The sequence below is a fragment of the Chlorocebus sabaeus genome, chromosome 13 (assembly GCF_047675955.1).
Source record: "Chlorocebus sabaeus isolate Y175 chromosome 13, mChlSab1.0.hap1, whole genome shotgun sequence".
NCBI lineage: Eukaryota > Metazoa > Chordata > Mammalia > Primates > Cercopithecidae > Chlorocebus > Chlorocebus sabaeus.
The window spans coordinates 63,206,702-63,225,607 of record NC_132916.1 but is presented as its reverse complement, the minus strand read 5'-3'; the positions used below and the strand labels follow the sequence as shown (position 1 = coordinate 63,225,607).

At 42.1% G+C, this 18,906-nt stretch overlaps 1 protein-coding gene across 1 annotated transcript in view; it reads left to right on the top strand.

Annotated features, from left to right (window-relative positions):
• The first annotated feature begins 88 nt into the window (after positions 1-88).
• The window catches only part of NHSL1 (NHS like 1), a 273,262-nt gene continuing 254,444 nt past the window's right edge, over positions 89-18,906 (top strand). The window contains exon 1 of the mRNA XM_073022531.1: positions 89-182. The gene's annotated coding sequence lies outside the window, so the exon portion shown is untranslated. The remainder of the gene's footprint in view (positions 183-18,906) is intronic.

The window sequence follows — 18,906 nt, the reverse complement described above, 5'->3', positions numbered from 1 at the left end:
CTCGCATACCCTGGGCTGTCTGCTGGCGCAGCTGGCCGACCTGTCGCGCTGCGCCGGGGACATCTTCGGCGAGCTCGAAGGCCAGGCGGCCGCGCTGGGCCACCGCACCGCCGCGCTGCACCGCCGCCTCGACGCCCTGCACGCCGCCGCTGTGCGCCTGGACCACCGCCGAGTGAAAATCCGTGAGTGGCCGGCGGGCCGGGGGAGGGGAACCGGTCGGGAGGCACCCGGAGAGCTGCTCCCGCCCGCCCCCTGGCGGCCCGGGGTCGGCGCGGGGGCCGCGGAGCCCGGCGATGTCGGGGTCGCGAGTGGGGACCGCCGGACCCCAGCGGGAGGCTGGGCAGGTGGCAGGGGCGCAGAGCGCTCTGTGACACGGACTCCTGGAGAGTCTTGGCTACCTCGAGGGAGTGGGCGCGGAGGGTGGGAATTGGGCTGGCCCAGTCCCCCTGTCCGCTACTTCTGTCTGTGTCTGTCTCTGTCTGTCTGTGTGGGAGGCTGAGGAGACCGACGCTGTAGACAGAGGAGGAGCCAAGGCCGTGGGAAAAGGGTCACAGGCAGGTAGCCTGTTGGAAAAGCTAGGGGAGAATATACATTTGGACTTATAGTAGTCACAGTTTTGGAGACTTCAGGACGATCCGTTTGTAAAACCCTGGGGATGTCGGCGAGCGTTGGGGCTGCTTGCCCCCTCTCTTCCCGCCGCCTACCTGTGTTCTTACCTACAAGCAGAACTATGCAGACTTTAAGGGTTTTCCCATTTGGCGCTGAATTTTCTTTCTTCTCCCAGACCCATCGGGTGTTTGTGATTCAGAAGACCTTGACCTTGAGTTCAGGCTCTGAATCCCATTCATCTTTGTCTGGCTTCCTCCAACCCTGAAAGTCAAGTCTATGTCCTGACATAGTGATCTCTCCGATCATCCATTTCATTTCAGCAGCTTAACTGGCTCCGGTGAATGAAGCAACTGGAATTTCCTGCTGGACCAAAGCAGAGAAACTTTCAGTGTGATGTTTCTGTGGTTTCTCCCTTTTAAGTACGTGAACTTGGTCATAATCCTAAGTGTAAAGAATAAATTGGAGATGGTTGATGGGTTGCTGGGTGGGAGGGGAGGTGTTGGTGTAACACACACCTAGATTTCAGCAGCTCTGGATGAAATAGCTTTTTCTCCTAGAATCACTTCATATGCAATCTCGAATAGCTCGTTTTCCAGCTAGCTAGAAAAACTTAGCTATATTTTAACTACCTTACAACCTAAGAGTTCAAAATTTTCGATTACTTAATTTCAGTGAGATTGCTTGCTATAATACATCTTTCTCCAAGTTGTATAATTATCATGTGGCAGTTTTACATTTTTGTGTTCATCTCTTTGATTGTGCTGTCAACACATTCATATGAATTGTGGACAGTTCCCAACCTGGGAGAGCCTCCCCCTCCAAGAAAAAAAAAAATCTATGGGGAGGAATAAAAATGATCTCATAAAGTTGTTGACATAATCAGAATATATCTACATAATGTGAGTAATGACTGCATGCATATGGTACGATATACTGTCCTAGTAGGATGTCATAGTCTACACGGCAATCAGGAGTTGCTTCTAGCGTTTTCTGTGTAGGGTGTAGGTGCGTGGGAGAACCAGAATTTCACCCTTGACAAGGAATGTGATAAGGGAGAGCTGATTGATAGGTGAACTGATCTATTGTGGGAATTAAAAAACAAGAGGAAACTCCCTGAAGGTCAAGAACTCCTTCCTTTACTAGTTTGGTTTTATACTTAAATGTATCACTTTTCTCTATTCTTTAGTACATATGCCCCAATAGGCTATTGTCCATAGCCAGAAATCCCCCAAATTCTCCATATTAACTAAGGTTGTTCTAATTACAGTGACTGAAATAACTCTTTTCAAAACTTTTCACAAGTTTGTTTGAATCTTAAATGGTTGTGATTTCGTATCTGTGGTCCAGATTGGAGTACAGTGGTGCCATCTCAGCTCTGGGCACCCTCCGCCTCCTGGGTTCAAGTGATTCTCCTGCCTCAGCCTCTAGAGTACCTGGGATTACAGGCACCTGCCACCACGCCCGGGTAATTTTTGTATTTTTGGTAGAGATGGGGTTTCTCCATGTTTGTCAGGCTGGTCTTTAACTCTTAACCTCAGGTGATCCACCTGCCTCGACTTCCCAAAGTGCTGGGATTACAGTCGTGAGCTACCATGCCCGGCCCCATTTTTTGTTTGTTTGTTTGGTTTTTTTTAAGTAATCATGCAAGAAGGCTTTTTATTGAATATAATTATGCCTGAGTATAAATGTACACGTAGAGAAGAAAGCTGACTATAAAGGCATTAATTTTTGTGGTTTCTTTCACCTTCACACACTTTGCTTTTTTATATGCTATAAAGCAGTGAAATGCATTACCATCTGTTAGAATTCTTTTAAAACAATGCCTCAAACCTTGTTCCTGTGTAAAAACTACAGTTTGAAGTCGTTTGGTACCATTTTAGGCAGGTCTCCAGAATAACATACTCCATTAGTATGGATGGCTAGACTTTTAGACTTGGAATTGACCATAAAGGCCATCCATTTCGTGAACTCTTACCCAGAGAGGAAATCCAGTCCAAGAGCATTGCAGTTAATTCACCCCAGGTTAGGCTGTGGGTTAATGACACATCCGGGCCTGAAGCCCAAACCTTCTGATTGTCTCGCCTGTAGTCCCACTGCCTGTGTTCCTTCCCTTTAGAAGAGTGTGGGGCCAGGCACAGTGGCTCATGCCTGTAATCCCAGCACTTTGGGAGACCGAGGTAGGTGGATCACTTGAGGCTAGGAGTTCAAGATCAGCCTGGCCAACATGGTGAAACCCTGTCTCTACTAAAAATACAAAAATTAGCGAGACTGTCCCCAAAAAAAAGTGTGGAAATGGGGAGCAAAATTTAAATACATTCCTCAAACAGTCCTAAGGATAACTGTGACTGTTAATTCCACCCTTCTTGTCAGATAAACCTTTTAATGAGTCTCCCTAGGAGCAATTAACAGAATCCAGCAGTTTACCAGAAGCCTTTAGCAGTTGGGGACAGCGTATTTCAGTGACCAATAATAGCTCTCTACCATAAGAAAGGATGTGAGAATGTCAGTGGAACAATTTAAAAAGAGGTATAGACACTCTTTGTGATACAGAGACAGTATTTTAGTCCTGTGGGCTGGCCCTGCTGGCCTCAATGGTCCTCAGAAGTATTTCATCAAGTTTGCCATTCCTCAAAATCTCATGGGTAGAAAGTTATCCAAAATAATTTTTTGTCATGCCTTGGGGAGAATGCATGTTATCATTCTGTTCATTGAAGATTCCTACTTTCTTTCCCAGACCCCCAGGTTGAGGGAATGTTCCTATGGCATTGGTTCACCTTGATCATATTTACCAAGGGGACTTCTGCACTGGTCTGCCAGACAGCAGGACCTTTGAGGTCCAGGATGGCCGAGTCTTTGTTTTGCTAGAGCTTAGAACAATGCCTGAATGTAATAACTCAATAGATGTTTGAATTGAATTAATACTTAGTGACTTAGTGCTTACTGTCAGGAAGAATAACTATAAAAACCTGAGGAAGGAGGACAGATCTTTTGAGGCTGGTGGATCTGTTGAGGCCAGGAGCTCAAGACTAGCCTGGCCAATATGTCGAAACCCCGTCCCTACTAAAAATACAATACTGCTACCAGTGTAAGTGATCGAGACAATTACTTTACAAAAATAAAAATGTAAACTATTTCTGCCTTTAACCTTTAATGCTTAACCACCAATCTCTGCTCCTGTCTGTAAAAGTTGGACTTCATTAATTTTGCTGACACAGTAAGTTCTCATGGAAAATAGTGACGATAGCCAGCAATGTGAGTAGTTACTTCTTGGCTCTGTAAACATCAAAATAGACTTTGCTAAGCAGAAATCAATAGATACTCCATCTAATAGTCCTGTTTTTTAATTTTTATTTTTATTTTTTGAGACGGAGCCTTACTCTGTCGCCTGGGATGGAGTGCAGTGGCGTGATCTCAGCTTGCTGCAACTTCTGCCTCCCGGGTTCAAGCAATTCCCTGCCTCAGCCTCCCGAGTAGCTGGGATTACAGATGCCCACCACCACGCCCTGCTAATTTTTGTATGTTTAGTAGAGACAGGGTTTCACCATCTTGACCAGGCTGGTCTTGAACTCCTGACCTCATGATGCACCCGCCTCGGACTCCCAAAGTGCTGAGATTACAGGTGTGAGCTACTGCACCTGGCCCCTGTTTTTATTTTTAAGCTCTGTGTGATGGGGTTTTCTTTCTCTTTAAAAATAGTTTTGTTGAAATAAAATTTACACACCATACAATTCACCCACTTAAAGCATACTATTTGGCTGGGTGGGGTGGCTCACACCTGTAATTCCAGTACTTTGGGAGGCCAAGGTGGGCCAATCACTTGAGGCCAGGAGTTCGAGACCAGCCTGGCCACTATGGCGAAACACTGTCTCTACTAAAAATACAAAAATTAGCTGGGTACAGGGGCACATGCCTGTAATCTCAGCTACTTGGGAGGCTGAGGCATGAGAATCACTTGAACCCAGGAGGTGGATATTACAGTGAGCCGAGGTGGCACCACTGCACCCCAGCCTGGGAGACAGAGCAAGACTCTGTGTCAAAAAAAAAAAAAAGTGTACAATTTAGGGGTTTTTAGTATATTTACAGAGTTGTGCAACCATGACCACAATTTTAGAACATTTTTGTCACCCGAAAAGAAACCCCATACTCAGGAGTAGTCATTCCCCATTTCCTGTCAACCCTCCCATTCATAGGCCACTGCTGATCTGCTTTCTGCCTGTATCGATTTGACTTTTGACTTTTCTGGACATTTCATACAGATGGAATCATGTGCCTGGCTTTTTTTACTTAGCACAGTGAACTTTTTGAAGTTCATAATTTCTTTCTTTTTATAATTAAGACTTTTATGATTGAAAAAGTATCATTCATATTTATTACTTAATTAAAAACCTTGTGAGATAGGAGGGAAGGCCAGGTTATATTATACACATTTATTACTTTTTAATTGATACATAATAATCGTACATATTTATCACTGTACATTTGCAAATACACTGTACATTTGCATAAACAGGCCTGAGAATTTGGCAGACGCAGTTGGCTCATACTTCTGAGGAGTAATTTTAGGTGTTGAGATGCATTCTCATACCTCGCAACAGACTGTCCCCTCACCTAACCAGAGGGTTGGCTGGTCCTGATGTCAGCATATCTTTGCTTCTTCCTCAGAATACAAGGCACTTGTCAGAGTTCTAAAGTCAGAGACTTCACTGCACTTCTTTTTTTTTTTTTTTTTTTGTTTTAATTAGAAAAGAGACGAGGTTTCCATACATTGCGCAGGCTGGTCTGGAACTCCTGGGCTCAAGCAATCCTCCCTCCTTGGCCTCCCAAAAGAACTGGGATCACTGGTGTGAGCCACCGTGCCTTAGAAGTGACTGCACTTCTAAGAAAAGGTTGTGTGGCTGTTTTTGTGCCTGACCACTCATAAAGGTTTGCCATAAGATTTGCTTTCATTGACACATACCACATGCTAGAGAGGATGTTGGTGGCTGTGTGGCCCCCACCCCCCTCTAATCCCAGTTCCTCAGTTTATTAAAAGAAATTGACAGTAGCTCAGTGGTCAGATTGCACCATCAGGTTAAGGAGGCCAGGTGATTCCTCTACTTGACTAACTTTAAGAACTGCTTGGAACTTTTGTTAAAATTAGAGATTCCCAGACCCTTCCAAAGTCCTGTTGAACCAGAGTCTCCAGTGTGTTTAACAATGCCATGCTGTCCTTTGGCCAGGCAAATTGAGGAGCACTGCAATAGTCTAGAAAGCTCATTGGATTAGGAATTGGGAGACCTGAGCTTGGCTGCACCTCTGCCATTTTCTAACACAGGTTTTGAGCAATTTATTCAACATCTCATAGCCTTAGTTTTCTTATCTGTAAACAGAGACCTTGACAAAAATAATCTCTACTGGCCTTTCCAATTTTGGCATTTTGTGATTCTACTGAGGGATTTAAAAAGTTTTTATTTGACAAAATAAATAGGAAAGTTAAAGTTGCATATATTTATGGTAAACAACTTTTTTTTTTTTTTTTTTTTAAAGACAGGATCTGGCTGTTGCCCAGGCTGGAGTGCCCAGGCTGGAGTTCAGTGGCTCAAGTGATCCTCCTACCTCAGCCTCCCTAGTAGCCTGGACTACAGGCACATGCCACCACGCCAGGCTAATTTTTAGATTTTTAATAGAGACAGGGTTTTACTGTGTTGCCCAGGCTGGTATCAAACTCCTGGGCTCAAGCATCTGCCCATTTTGGCCTCCCAAAATGCTGGGATTCCAAGTGTGAGCCACTGTGCCCCACCAACATGATATTTAGATATATGGATATATATTGTGGCATGGGTTAATCAAGCTAATTAACATATATACATTACCTCACGTACTCTTTTTTTTGTGGTAAGAACACTTACAAGTATGCAATACATTGTTATTAGCTATTGTCACCATGTTGATTATAGATCTCTTGAACTTATTCCTCTTAACAGAAATTTTGTATTTTTTGACCAATATCTCTTCAATACCTTCTTCCTACAGCCCGTGGTAACCATCATTGTACTCTCTGCTTCTATGAGTTTCATTTTGACTATTTGATAATACTATATGAAGTGGATACTATTATTATTTCTGTGTTACAGATGATATAACTAAGGCACAAATAATTTGCTTGCCCACGTTGATAGCTGGTAAGCAATGGAGCTGGGCTTTGAACCCAGACAGTTCAAGTTCAGATGAATTTGTAAGTACAACTTTGATAAATAATCCCTTTGATTCTTTTGATGAGGGATTAAAAAAAAAAAAAACAACTGTGTCTGAAATAAACTCTTCATGACCATATGGACTCTTTTTACATTTAAAAATTATTTATTTATTTATTTTAAGAAATTGGAGTCTCACTGTGTTGTCTAGGCTTATCTCAAACTCTGGCCTCAAGCAATCCTCCCGCCTTGGCCTCTCAAAATACTGGGATTGTAGAGGTGAGCCAGCACACCCAGCCTGTATGGGCTCTTTTAGCCAATATTTTATTCACATAGAATGCGTGGATTGTCACGTGGTGAGGGATTAGTCACTTGCCAAGCAGATCAGGCAGGTACTTGTTTCTAGTTTGTGTGTATTCTGCCTACAATACATTCATAGCTTCCTCCTCAGCTTTATAAAGTGCAACGTCATTATGGAAAGAGAATTATGTTTAAATGCATTTGCCAAATATTCAGATTTCTAGAAGAGTTATTTTTTGAATTATGAGAGTATATCCTTTAAATCAAAACATCAATCTCCTCATTGACTCTTGGGTATTGGGAAAATAATAACCTGGCTTAAAAAGCTACCTACATTTAGGTTGAAATTATTTATCTAGCAGTAATCTAGTTTCCTGCTATATTAAAGCAAACCCTAATATTAACATTTCAGCTGTATATATTTTAAAATCTAGACTAGCAAAGGAAAAAATTTAACAAAAGAGAAACATTCGAGTTTCTTAATATTTTGGGGAGACAATTCAGAAACAAAAATAATGCAGTATTTGCCTCTGGCAGTCATTTTATTATCTTTAAGAAACCAAGTTTTTCCAGCAGTGATGGTGTAAAAAGAAAAAAAAAATATCAAGTTTTAAGTATAAAATAAAATGGCTTGCACCTAACTAGGCCCCGAGTAACTTATTTAATTTTGTTTCTCCTCAAATTGGTTTCTACCCTGGAATGAATGACTTATGCAGGAACTGAAGTTGAGATACAGCAGGAGGGTGCTGACCGCCATCTTGTTCCACATGCCGGTTTCATTTGTGGTCTGCACTTCTCACAGTGCGCACTGCAGCTGCACTTTGGGCAAAGGTAGAAGAGCTGGAGCTTTGTGTTTGACTGAGAAACTCTCTGACAAAAGGAGCTTTCAGCCCCCGCCCCCAATTTTTTTTTTTTTTTTTTCCTGAGACGGAGTCTCACTCTGTCGCCCAGGCTGGAGTGCAGTGGCGCGATCTTGGCTCACTGCAACCTCCGCCTTCCGGGTTCAAGTGATTCTCCTGCCTCAGCCTTCTGAGTAGCCGGGATTACAGGTGTGCGCCACCACGCCCCGCTAATTTTGTATTTTTAGTAGAGGTGGGGTTTCGCCATGTTGGCCAGGCTGGTCTTGCACTCCTGACCTTGTGATCCGCCCGCCTTGGCTTCCCAAAGTGCCGGGATTACAGGCATGAGTCACTGCGCCCACAGGCCTCCCCTTTTTTTTGGACAAATGATGTGTCTATGAAAGCCTTTGGCATTGTTCAAACAAAATATGTCATTGCTGTTACCAATATCAAGGCAGTAGCATAATTCTGTTTTCTGATGTCAGACTGTCTTTGCAGGAATTTTTTTTTTTTTTTTTTTTTTGAGAGGGAGCTTGCTCTGTCTCCCGGGCTGAAGTGCAGTGGTACGATCTCGGCTCACTGCAACCTCTGCCTCCTGGGTTCAAGTAATTCTGCCTCAGCCTCCCGAGTAGCTGGGTCTACAGGTGGGCACCACCATGCACAGCTGATTTTTTGTATTTTTAGTAGAGATGGGGTTTTACAATGTTGGCCAGGCTGGTCTGAAATTGCTGGCCTCAAGTGATCTGCTCGCCTTGGCCTCCCAAAGTGCTAGGATTACAGGCATGAGCCACTGTGTCTGGCCCTTTGCAGGGATTTTTTATTGCCTGATGATGCTGTCAACGAATGCTGGACGTTTGCCATACGCCAAACACCTTAATATGTACAGTGGCTCTATGAAGTGGATATTATTATTACTTCTGTGTGACAGTGATACAGTGAAGGCACAAATAACTTGTTTGCCCGCATTCACAGCTGGTAAGCAGTGGAGCCGGGCTTTGAAGCAGGCCAGGGCTCTCTCCAGGATTAGTCTGCCCAAACACCACGTGGCACTGTCTCTCTGTTACCTGATCTAACTTCAAATTATGATCTTCCCATACTCAGATGAGGCCAGGAGGATACAGTGAAAACCTGTCAAATATCTGAGAAAAAAACAAGAAGGCTTTTGGGATTTTCCCTTTCCCTTCTCTTTGTTTAGAAACCTCGCAAACTACTAGCAGATGGCCAAGAAATTTGAGACACGCATCAAAAGTACTTACTTAGCACGGTGCCTGGCACATAGCTAACATTTATTTAACATTTGCTGCTGTTGTTTTGTTGACACTGAAGGCTGAGTTAGCATGTGTGTGCGTCTGTGTCCCTGTATCACCACAGATGGCCCAGTCTGCAGGAGGCCGTGCCACTGAAGCCTGGAAGATGAAAGCTGACCACAGCTACATGAGAGCTGGTGTCAGAGATAAACACAAAAATACCTCTGGTTGGAAAACCAGAGAGTTCTGCACAGGCATGTGAAAGTATGTGTGGTTCCCGACAGCAGTGTGTGGAGAGCTGTTGCTTTCTGTCTGCCTCACTGGGGCTGGGGAAGCCAGGCCTGTTCCCGGGGCCTTTTTATGGACGTGGACGCGGGCTTGCTTTCACAGAGCCCCCTCGCCCCCATTTCCTCCTGCCGTGGGAACTGGAGGGCCGCCCAACTCCCACCTCGCTTCCCAGCTATGGGAGAGCTGTCGCTTGTGCCTCACTTGGCCTGGGGTTGGCTATCTGAGCCCCCAATGTCACTTTTTCACCCGGAACTTGATGGGCTCAGCCTGCACCTTGGCTTTCCTCGGGTGTCTTGGAACGCGCAGCAGCTGTTCATCTCCGGGTTACCCACACTTTCTGAATCATTGGAGTCACTGGGGGCTTGGTGAAAAACATTCCCAGGCCGCTCCGCTCCTGGAGATTCTGAGTCAGCACAGCTGGGTGAGGCCAGGAACAGGCCTCACTAGCAAGGACCCCCAGGTGATTACAATGAGGCGAATTTGGGAAACACCCATCTGGACTGTGTGTGAGGCATCTTGTTTATTCAGGGCAGCAGGACATTCATCCATTCATCCATTCCTGAACTGTATTTGAGTTATTTTGTTAGTGCTAAGTGGTGAGGATTACACAGGGTCCTTCCTTGAGGTACTTGACAGTTTCATGTGGATGATTAGATATATAATTAAATAATAAGGAATAGAATGACCATTTGTAACATTGTTTCTAGAAGAAAATCTGTTCTGAATTCCAAATCGCCAGTTTAAATTGCATTTTGAGAATACATCAAACTTAGAAAACCTGCATGTAAGTTTCTGGATGGTGCCACTCCTACACATATAAAATAATGATTTTAAATGTTTACAGCATATTTTATCTAAAAATTAAACTCAGAGAAACAAATATAAACCCTTCTGGAATAATTTTTCCTTTGGTATGGTAGAAATTTTCTTCTGTTTTATTTTCACTTACTCTTCTGATCAGTTTCATGAGATATTTCCACCCATGAAGAAAAGCAGTGTTGCCAGCCTGGCCAACATGGTGAAACCCCATCTCTACTAAAAATACAAAAATTAACTGGGCTTGGTAGTGGGCACCTGTAATCTCAGGAGGTTGAGGCAGGAGTATTGCTTGAACCTGGGAGGTGGAGGTTGCAGTGAGCCAAGATCACGCCACTGCACCGTAGCCCGGGCGACAAGATCGAAACTCTGTCTCAAAAAAAAAAAAAAAAGAAAAGCTATCCTTTGGAAGGATAGACAATGGTTTTAGATTATTCCTGCAGGGAAATCCTTTATTATACTTTACTTCCCCTGCACTCCCCGTTATGATGAAAAATTGATAAAGGTGTTATCAGTAATATGCAGAGGGCTGTGTAGTAACTAGTTAATTTAAATTACAATAACACATGGTAAAATATGAGGACTTTCCTCATGACAACATTACACATCTGATAAAATGTTCTGAGGACTCAGAGACTACGATGTGTTAAAAAAAGGAAATAGAATTAATAGAATTATGCATAATCCAATTATATCTGATTATGTTGGTATCTGAGAACTGCTGTTGCGGTGCACGGTGGTTTCTCAGCTGATGGTCTTGCTGCTGGTACCACCATCCAGGCAAGGGCACTAGCCTGCTTCTCCCAGGGTATTCCAGGTGTGCTCATTAGCTAGTTGGGGGGCCCTCAGAGAGCTCCAGGCAGCCTGACTCCATAGCCTGTGCTCCTTGCCTTTATATTATATGAGGACCAAGGTCAGTGGAAAAACCATGATGCAGCCCAAGTAACCTCAGCATAAATTTTCATGTAATTTATTGAATAGGCAATAATTTACATTGTTAAAAAATATGCATACATAAAGGCCATGCAGTGAAAAGTCTCACTCCTTCTGTCCAGCATCAGTTGCCCACTCCAGATAACCATGTTTACTAGTTGGTTCACATGCTTCCAGAGTTTCTCTATACAAATATGAAAATATTAATTTATGTTATTTTCCCCTCTATTTTTTATACACACAATTTCTGGGTTATCCTGTTGCTCTTCTTCATTTATATATATAATCCAAAGTAGTATTTTGCTTATTGTTCTGTATGTCTTTTAGCTGGTTTATTTTTTGTGAGATCTCAGTTACATTTTGTTGTTGTTAGGGAAGTCTTTTGATTTGGGAAAAAAGATGAATTTGCATTGGAATAAATTGTTAAACCCTTAATTTTTTTGTTGCTTGATTTTTAGGAATAGTTTATGAGCTTCCCAAGAGATGATTAAGCCTTTCCTAAATTAAGAAAGGTAAAGCGGACTGGGCGCGATGGCTCATGCCTGCCATCCCAACAATTTGGGAGGCTGAAGCGGGCAGATCACTGTGACTCAAGAGTTCAAGACCAGCCTGGGCAACATGGTGGAAAGCCCACCTCTACATTAAATACAAAAATTAGCTGGGCGTGGTGGCTCGCGCCTGTGGTCCCAGCTCACTCGGAGGCTGAGGCTGGAGGGTCCCTTGAACCTGGGAAGCAGAGGTTGGTTGCAGTGAGCCAAGATCGCACCACTGCACTCCAGCCTGGATGAGAGTGAGACCCTGTTTAAACAAACAAACAAACAAACAAACAAAATGGAAAAGAAAAAGGAAGAGAGGCTTCTGTTAAATGTCTGTAACAACGTAGTTGGGTTTATTTAAAAGTAGGCATTTTCTGCCTTTTAATCTAGATATCCACATGCTAAATGTGAATTACTTTCTGACTTAGGAGTATGTTCATATCTAGAACTGTGTTTGAATTTTAGTGTGGAATGTTTTACTCTGAGATGGTGACTTCATTTGCTAAGTAAATGCAATTGGTCATGAGGCCTGTTTGGTGTATTTAATTTCACTGGGTTGGTTTTAACTACCTGACTGCAGTGTACTAGGTGGTGCTGCCACAGTGCAGAGTGACACTGACAGACATTTGAATAGAGCAGCCATGGTCAGTGGAGTTGTTTTTCTCTAGTTGTTAACCTGTTTAAGACCAAAGATTTGTGCTGAATTACTACAGAAATGACTAAAAAGAGCATTATTCATGAGTATAGACTCAGATACATAATCGTTGAATTACATAACCCACCATGTAAGTTTTGTGTAAATAAAAATACATCAACAAGTTTTCAGTCTTACAAAGTATGCCGTAAAATGTTTCTGATAATAAAATTAAGGTATATTCATCCTAAATTCCAAAGTTGTACAGTGCAGAAAGTATAATGAAGAAAAAAATAATAACCTAGAGAGTATGGCTTCATTTCCTCTCTTTTTTTTTTTTTTTTTTTTTGAGACGGAGTCTGGCTCTGTCGCCCAGGCTGGAGTGCAGTGGCCGGATCTCAGCTCACTGCAAGCTCCGCCTCCCGGGTTTACGCCATTCTCCTGCCTCAGCCTCCCGAGTAGCTGGGACTACAGGCGCCGCCACCACGCCTGGCTAGTTTTTTGGATTTTTTAGTAGAGATGGGGTTTCACCGTGTTAGCCAGGATGGTCTCGATCTCCTGACCTCGTGATCCGCCCGTCTCGGCCTCCCAAAGTGCTGGGATTACAGGCTTGAGCCACCGCGCCCGGCCCATTTCCTCTCTTTTTTTTGGCCAATATATTTATATGTTTGGATCTATCTATATTTAGGTATAGTAATCAATAGCATTTTAAACAGAAGTGGGTGCATCTTTCTCTGTTCACAAGAACAGAGAAATTTGTGTCCTGAAGTTTGAAAGTGTGGCTGATATCGTGAGCTATTCCCCCATGTTGTAAATATCTAGAGGCTGTTTTAAATAGGAGAGGCCTTGGGGTGCATCTCTCTGACAATGTCTTTATTTTGTTTTGGATCCCAAGTAAAGCCCTTTTGATGTCCTCAGGGGTCTGTGTGTTCACACAAGAGTTATCAAGTGGACAGAAGTTTGTTATTCTTCTGGGCTTCCTAGGGCCTCTTCTTCAAGGATTTAGTTATATATGAACCTTTAAATTGTACCCATGATGTATTTAGGAGTAGATATGTTTTTCTATCAATTAGTGTAGTATTAATATATTGCTAACACTTAGAAGTGACCACTATTATCTTCTAAACAAAAAACATATTTTATGTCTAAGATTGTTTACCTACGAGGACAGTTCTCTGTATCATTACAGCTAACAGATTGAGTCAAAAAGATAGTTGTCTCCTTACTTCCTTATGATTCTTTAGTTGAGCAGCATGCCTATTGGACTAATAAATTATTGTGTTGCTTTTTTTTTTTTGAAGTTATGTTTCTCTTTTCTTCTTAAAAAGCATGTGGAGATTTCCCTTTCCCCTTCACCAGAATGGCGGTCTGACATCTGTCTCAACTTTTCTCACCTTGGTGGGTGCCTGCTTTTGGCAACATATGGGGTCTGTTTAGATTTAGCTCGACACGATTTTAAAACAAAGGTCTGTTGCATCTCTTGCTGCAAATTTGGGTCTTTTCTTGTGGAAAAATGAGGATTAAGCTTAGATCTGCTTCTCTTATTCTAAATGTTTTAATTGAAAAACATAGCTTATAGAAGAATTGGGGGACTCTGGGGTAATTTTCACTTGTGATAGAGGTGGCAGGCGATGAAGGTGTGAAATGGGGTGGGAAAAATGTCTTTAAGTACCTTTAGTACTTTTTACATAATCTAAACACATTGTTTTGCACATTTGCAAGTTCTGATTAATAATATTATTAATAATTTATAGTAACACTTATAGGATAACATTTGTAGGATACTTACAGGATACTTACTATGTGCCCAGTTTATTTAATCCTCGCAGAACTGTGTAAGAGAGGAACATTACCAACCCTCCATTTTACTGATGAGGAAACAGTGGCACAGATAGGCAAAGTAATTTGCCTCAGGTCACACGGCTGGTCAGTGATAGAGATGAAATGATGAAGTATGGTATAGGTGAGTTCATACTGCCTCTGTAATGTGTTTAAATACTTCATCTGCATAATTTTATGTTTTAATTTTTGTGAACTTTTAAATTCATTTTAATTTTGAAAAATTTCTGAGTTTGGCTAGGGGTTAATAGGTATTTTCTGTCTTATTCTGGTTATTTTAAATCATTGTGCTGCTAGTCCAGTGGCATGACTCATGGAGGTGAATTAATGGCCCATGTGACACTGCTGTTATGAATCTATAGATAATTCAGAAAGTTTCTCTGCTTTTTGAGCTGCACTGATGAAAGGTCATCTAGTCTGTAAATACAAAGTCTTTTTGTTAGTGTTGCCTATCATTCTGGCCTCTTTTGCCAGACATTCATGATCAGTGTCAGAAGATAGGCGATATAGGAACAAATGAAATTTCTGGCTTATTTTTATTTATGATATGTTAGGGGAAAAAAAAGTTCTTCTTTTTTCCCCTTTCCCTAAACTTGCAATATTTAAATAGTATGACACCATAAAACGCCACCTCAAGCCTGCATTTCAAGGAAATTCCTGAATTTTCCTTGCTAATGAGTGGAGGATGAGAGCAGGGATGAGAACTAGCTAGCTGTTACTCTGCTCTGCAATACTCTGCTCTCTCTTTACTGATAGAAAGTACCTTTAATTCTGTCATGCTTGCTGGTGGCACCAGCCAAGAGAATTGTGACCCATACCCCTTAACTTACATCAGTGGTTCTCAAAATGTGGCCTCAGGACCAGCATCATAAGCATCTCCTGGGAACTTGCTAGAAATGCAAAATCTTGGCCCCACCCAGACCTACTAAATCAGAATCACGGTGGATGGGCCCTGCAGATGTGGTGTGAAGAGTCCTCCAGGTGATTCTCACGCACACAGCAGTTTGAGAATACCGTTTGCAGTATCCACTGGCTCAGGGCCAGAGGAGTGCATCTGTGTAGACACCTTAGCATGTGGGCTCTGCTTGGGGCAGTGATTGGAGCTGCCAACACTAAATTTCCAGAGGGTTCTTTTGCCTCTGGTCAGGACAGTACTTTAAAGGCTTATGAACTAACACTTCATTATCATGCAACAGTGAGTCTTGCTTTGAGAACAAGTACCTTTAGAGGTACACTTGGTAGTAGGCCTTCACTATTTAAAGATTAGTAACATGGCCACTGGCTTGTTCATGGGCCTTCGGGCTTGGGGCAGCCTCTCTTGATTTCCCTTTTCCTAGAACTTTAAACAGCATCCAGAGAGCTGGGAGGTGACTCAACACAATCACAGGGTAGGGACATACTTTTTAAACAAAATTGGAGGAGAGAGGATTATGCTCTCTAAATACTGATTACATAAAACCCTCATTTTGATATCTTAGAGAGAATGCCTCCTAAAAAATGTATAGGAAAACTTGAGGCAGACATAGGAAATTTTGCTTGTGGATGGGATATAAAAACATTTGAATAAACATGAGAAAAATTTACAAGCACAAAACTTATTGAGTAGTTGGTGTTCTTTCACTTTTAGTGGAATCCTGTTTTGCTTTACCCAGTTCAGCTTTATAATTTATTACTTAATTCTGTTATCTATCTATCAATTAGCTGTTAGTACAGTATACTCCACTGTAATTTGAAGAGATCAAACATAATTGAAACAGTTTGATAAAAGGCAGCAGATGGCCAGGCGCAGTGGCTCACACCTGTAATCCCAGCACTTTGGGGGGCCGAGGCGGGTGGATGACCTGAAGTCAGGAGTTTGAGACCAGCCTGGCCAACATGGTGAAACCTCGTCTCTACTAAAAATACAAAAATTAGCCTGGTGTAGTGGCGTGTTCTGTAGTCCCAGCTACTCAGGAGGCTGAGGCAGGAGAATCACTTGAACCCGGGAGGTGGAGGTTGTAGTGAGCTGAGATTGTGCTGCTGCACTCCAGCCTGGGTGACAGAGCCAGACTCTGTTTCCAAAAACAAACAACCAAACAGAAAAAAAAGTGGAAGCAGTAGAGCATGGCATGTAAGAGATAAAATTTACTAGTGGTGTGACCTTGAATATATTACCCTCTCTGCTTAACTTTTTTCCTCTGTAAAATGGGCATTGTATTAATACTTGAGATGGTAATTGTGTGGACAAAATGAGATATAGAACAGTGCTTGTTCTATAATAAACAATAAATATTAGCCAATATTTTGGATTGGACCTTACTATTTTTTTAGACTAGTTTTACTTTTTTTTTCTGAGTGTATTTTAAAACCTAAGTGTAAATGTTAGAATAAAGAACTGGATCTTTAATACAAAGTTTCCTAGTGAGTGTCCATATGTTCTGGTTGAGTTTTCTCGATAGTTGATGGTTAGATTTGTTAATTGGGTTATTTTGAGGTTTTTGGATCTTTTTTTCATATCATGATATTCCATTCTGAAAGTATAGAATATTGGATTAAATTTATTCGGCATGTTCTCTAAAATGGTGTTTTGATTACATCTCTGATGTGAATTTATTTTGATGTCATTTTCCTCTTTTCGAATCGAGATCCAGTAATATCAAGTTAGTTAGGGTTTGGCTTAGTTGGGTTCCAATTAGTTTAATTATATGCAGGTAATCTCTAATTTAGATGCCTGTTGAGATACAGAAGTTAATTTTTAAGTTATTTTGAACTTGTAATATATTTCCTCTTAAAAACCATGTTTCCAAAGCATGATCAGGCATAGGGCAACCCCCAAAAGCCTGTTCAACCTCAAATGTGGATATGTAGACCTACAGTGCAGTGAGATGTAATCATGTAAGAATTTTAGGCTGGGTGCGGTGGCTTACACCTGTAATCCCAGCACTTTAGGAAGCCAAAGCAGGTGAATCACCTGAGGTCAGGAGTTCAAGACCAGCCTGACGAACATGGCGAAACCCCATCTCTACTAAAAATACAAAAATCAGCTGGTGTGGTGGCACGTGCCTGTAATCCCAGCTACTTGGGAGGCTAAGGCAGGAGAATCACTTGAACCCAGGAGACGGAGGTTCCAGTGAGCTGAGATCTCACCACTGCATTCCAGTCTGGGCAAGAGAGTGAGACTCTGTCTCAAAAAAAAAAAAAAAAAAAAAAAAAGAATTTTCTGTGGAAAAATGGATTATAGGTGACAATCAGGATACCAAGATGACATTTTTCTTACTCCTCCCACCCTCTTCCCTAAGCTGTGTGACCCTGACCTCGTCTAACATGAGTGATTTCGGTCAGGCCTCCACTTGCCTTTTGGAGGTTGAAGAGGGTTCCTGTGGTATCATGGTGGCAAGATATGTGGCTGTGAAGCTTTGGAAACAGGAGATGGCTTTAGGGTAGTTTCTAGGGTGCTTGGGCTTATGGGACTGAGAACTTTAGGCCCTAGAGTCTTGGCGGTGGGGATTCATTGTAGATGTGAGCCACAGGCCAGAAGAGGGAAGGGGAGCCACAGCCTGCAGATCCACTGTCGGGCAATTGGCAACTGTATACAGTACATTTCTATCTGAGTGTTTGTAAATAGGGGGCTGCTTGTAGTGCCTCTTTTAATTTTTTCCTGGGGGAATTTTTTTTTTTTTTTTTTTTTTTTAAAGAGACTGGTGGCCTAGGTTGGAGGACAATGACGGGATCATAGTTCTCAATAGCTCACTTAACCTTGAACTTCTTGGCTCAAGTCATCCTCTTACCTAAGCCTCTGGAGTAGCTGGGACTACTACAGATGCGTGCCACCTTGTCGAGCTGCTGGGAAACTTTAAATGGATGAGGGCCAGAAGTTTTATCAGTCTTTAACCAGCAATCCCATTACTGGGTATACAGCCAAAGGAATGTAAATCATTCTGTTATAAAGCTACATGCACGCATATGTTCACTGCAGCACTGTTCACAATAGCAAAGACATGGATTCAACCCAGATGCCCATCAGTGATAGACTGGATAAAGAAAATGTGACATGTATACACCATGGAATACTATACAGCCATAAAAAGGAAGAAGATCATGTCCTTTGCAGGGACATGGATGAAGCTGGAAGCCATCATCCTCAGCAAACCAATGCAGGAGTAGAGAACCAAATGCTGCATGTTCTCACTTATAAGTGGAAGCTGAACAATGGGAATACATGGACACAGGGAGGGGAACAACACTTACTGAGGCCTGTGAGGGGAGGGTGGGGTAGGGGAGAGCCTTAGGAAAAACAGCGAATGCATGCTGGGCTTAATACCTAGGTAATGGGTTGTTAGGTGCAGCATACCACCATGGCACATGCTTACCTACGTAACAAACCTGCACATCCTGCACATGTACCCTGGGACTTAAAAGAAAAAACACAGTAAAATAATAAACCAAATTACATCCTTTAAAAATTAAAAAAAATTATATCAACAGATGCAGAAAGAGCATGCAATACAATTCAACATCTTTTTCTTATAAAAACTCTTAGTAAATTAAAAGGAGAATTTTTACCTAATAAAGGATATATTTTAAAAGTTGAAAAAAATTTTGTTGCGTTTTTTACTTAGCTCTATTGCTGGAAATGATTATCTTCATGTATATGTAGTTTTATCCTTACTTTGAATACCATACCTTAGTCTATAGCTTTGTATCTATAATCCC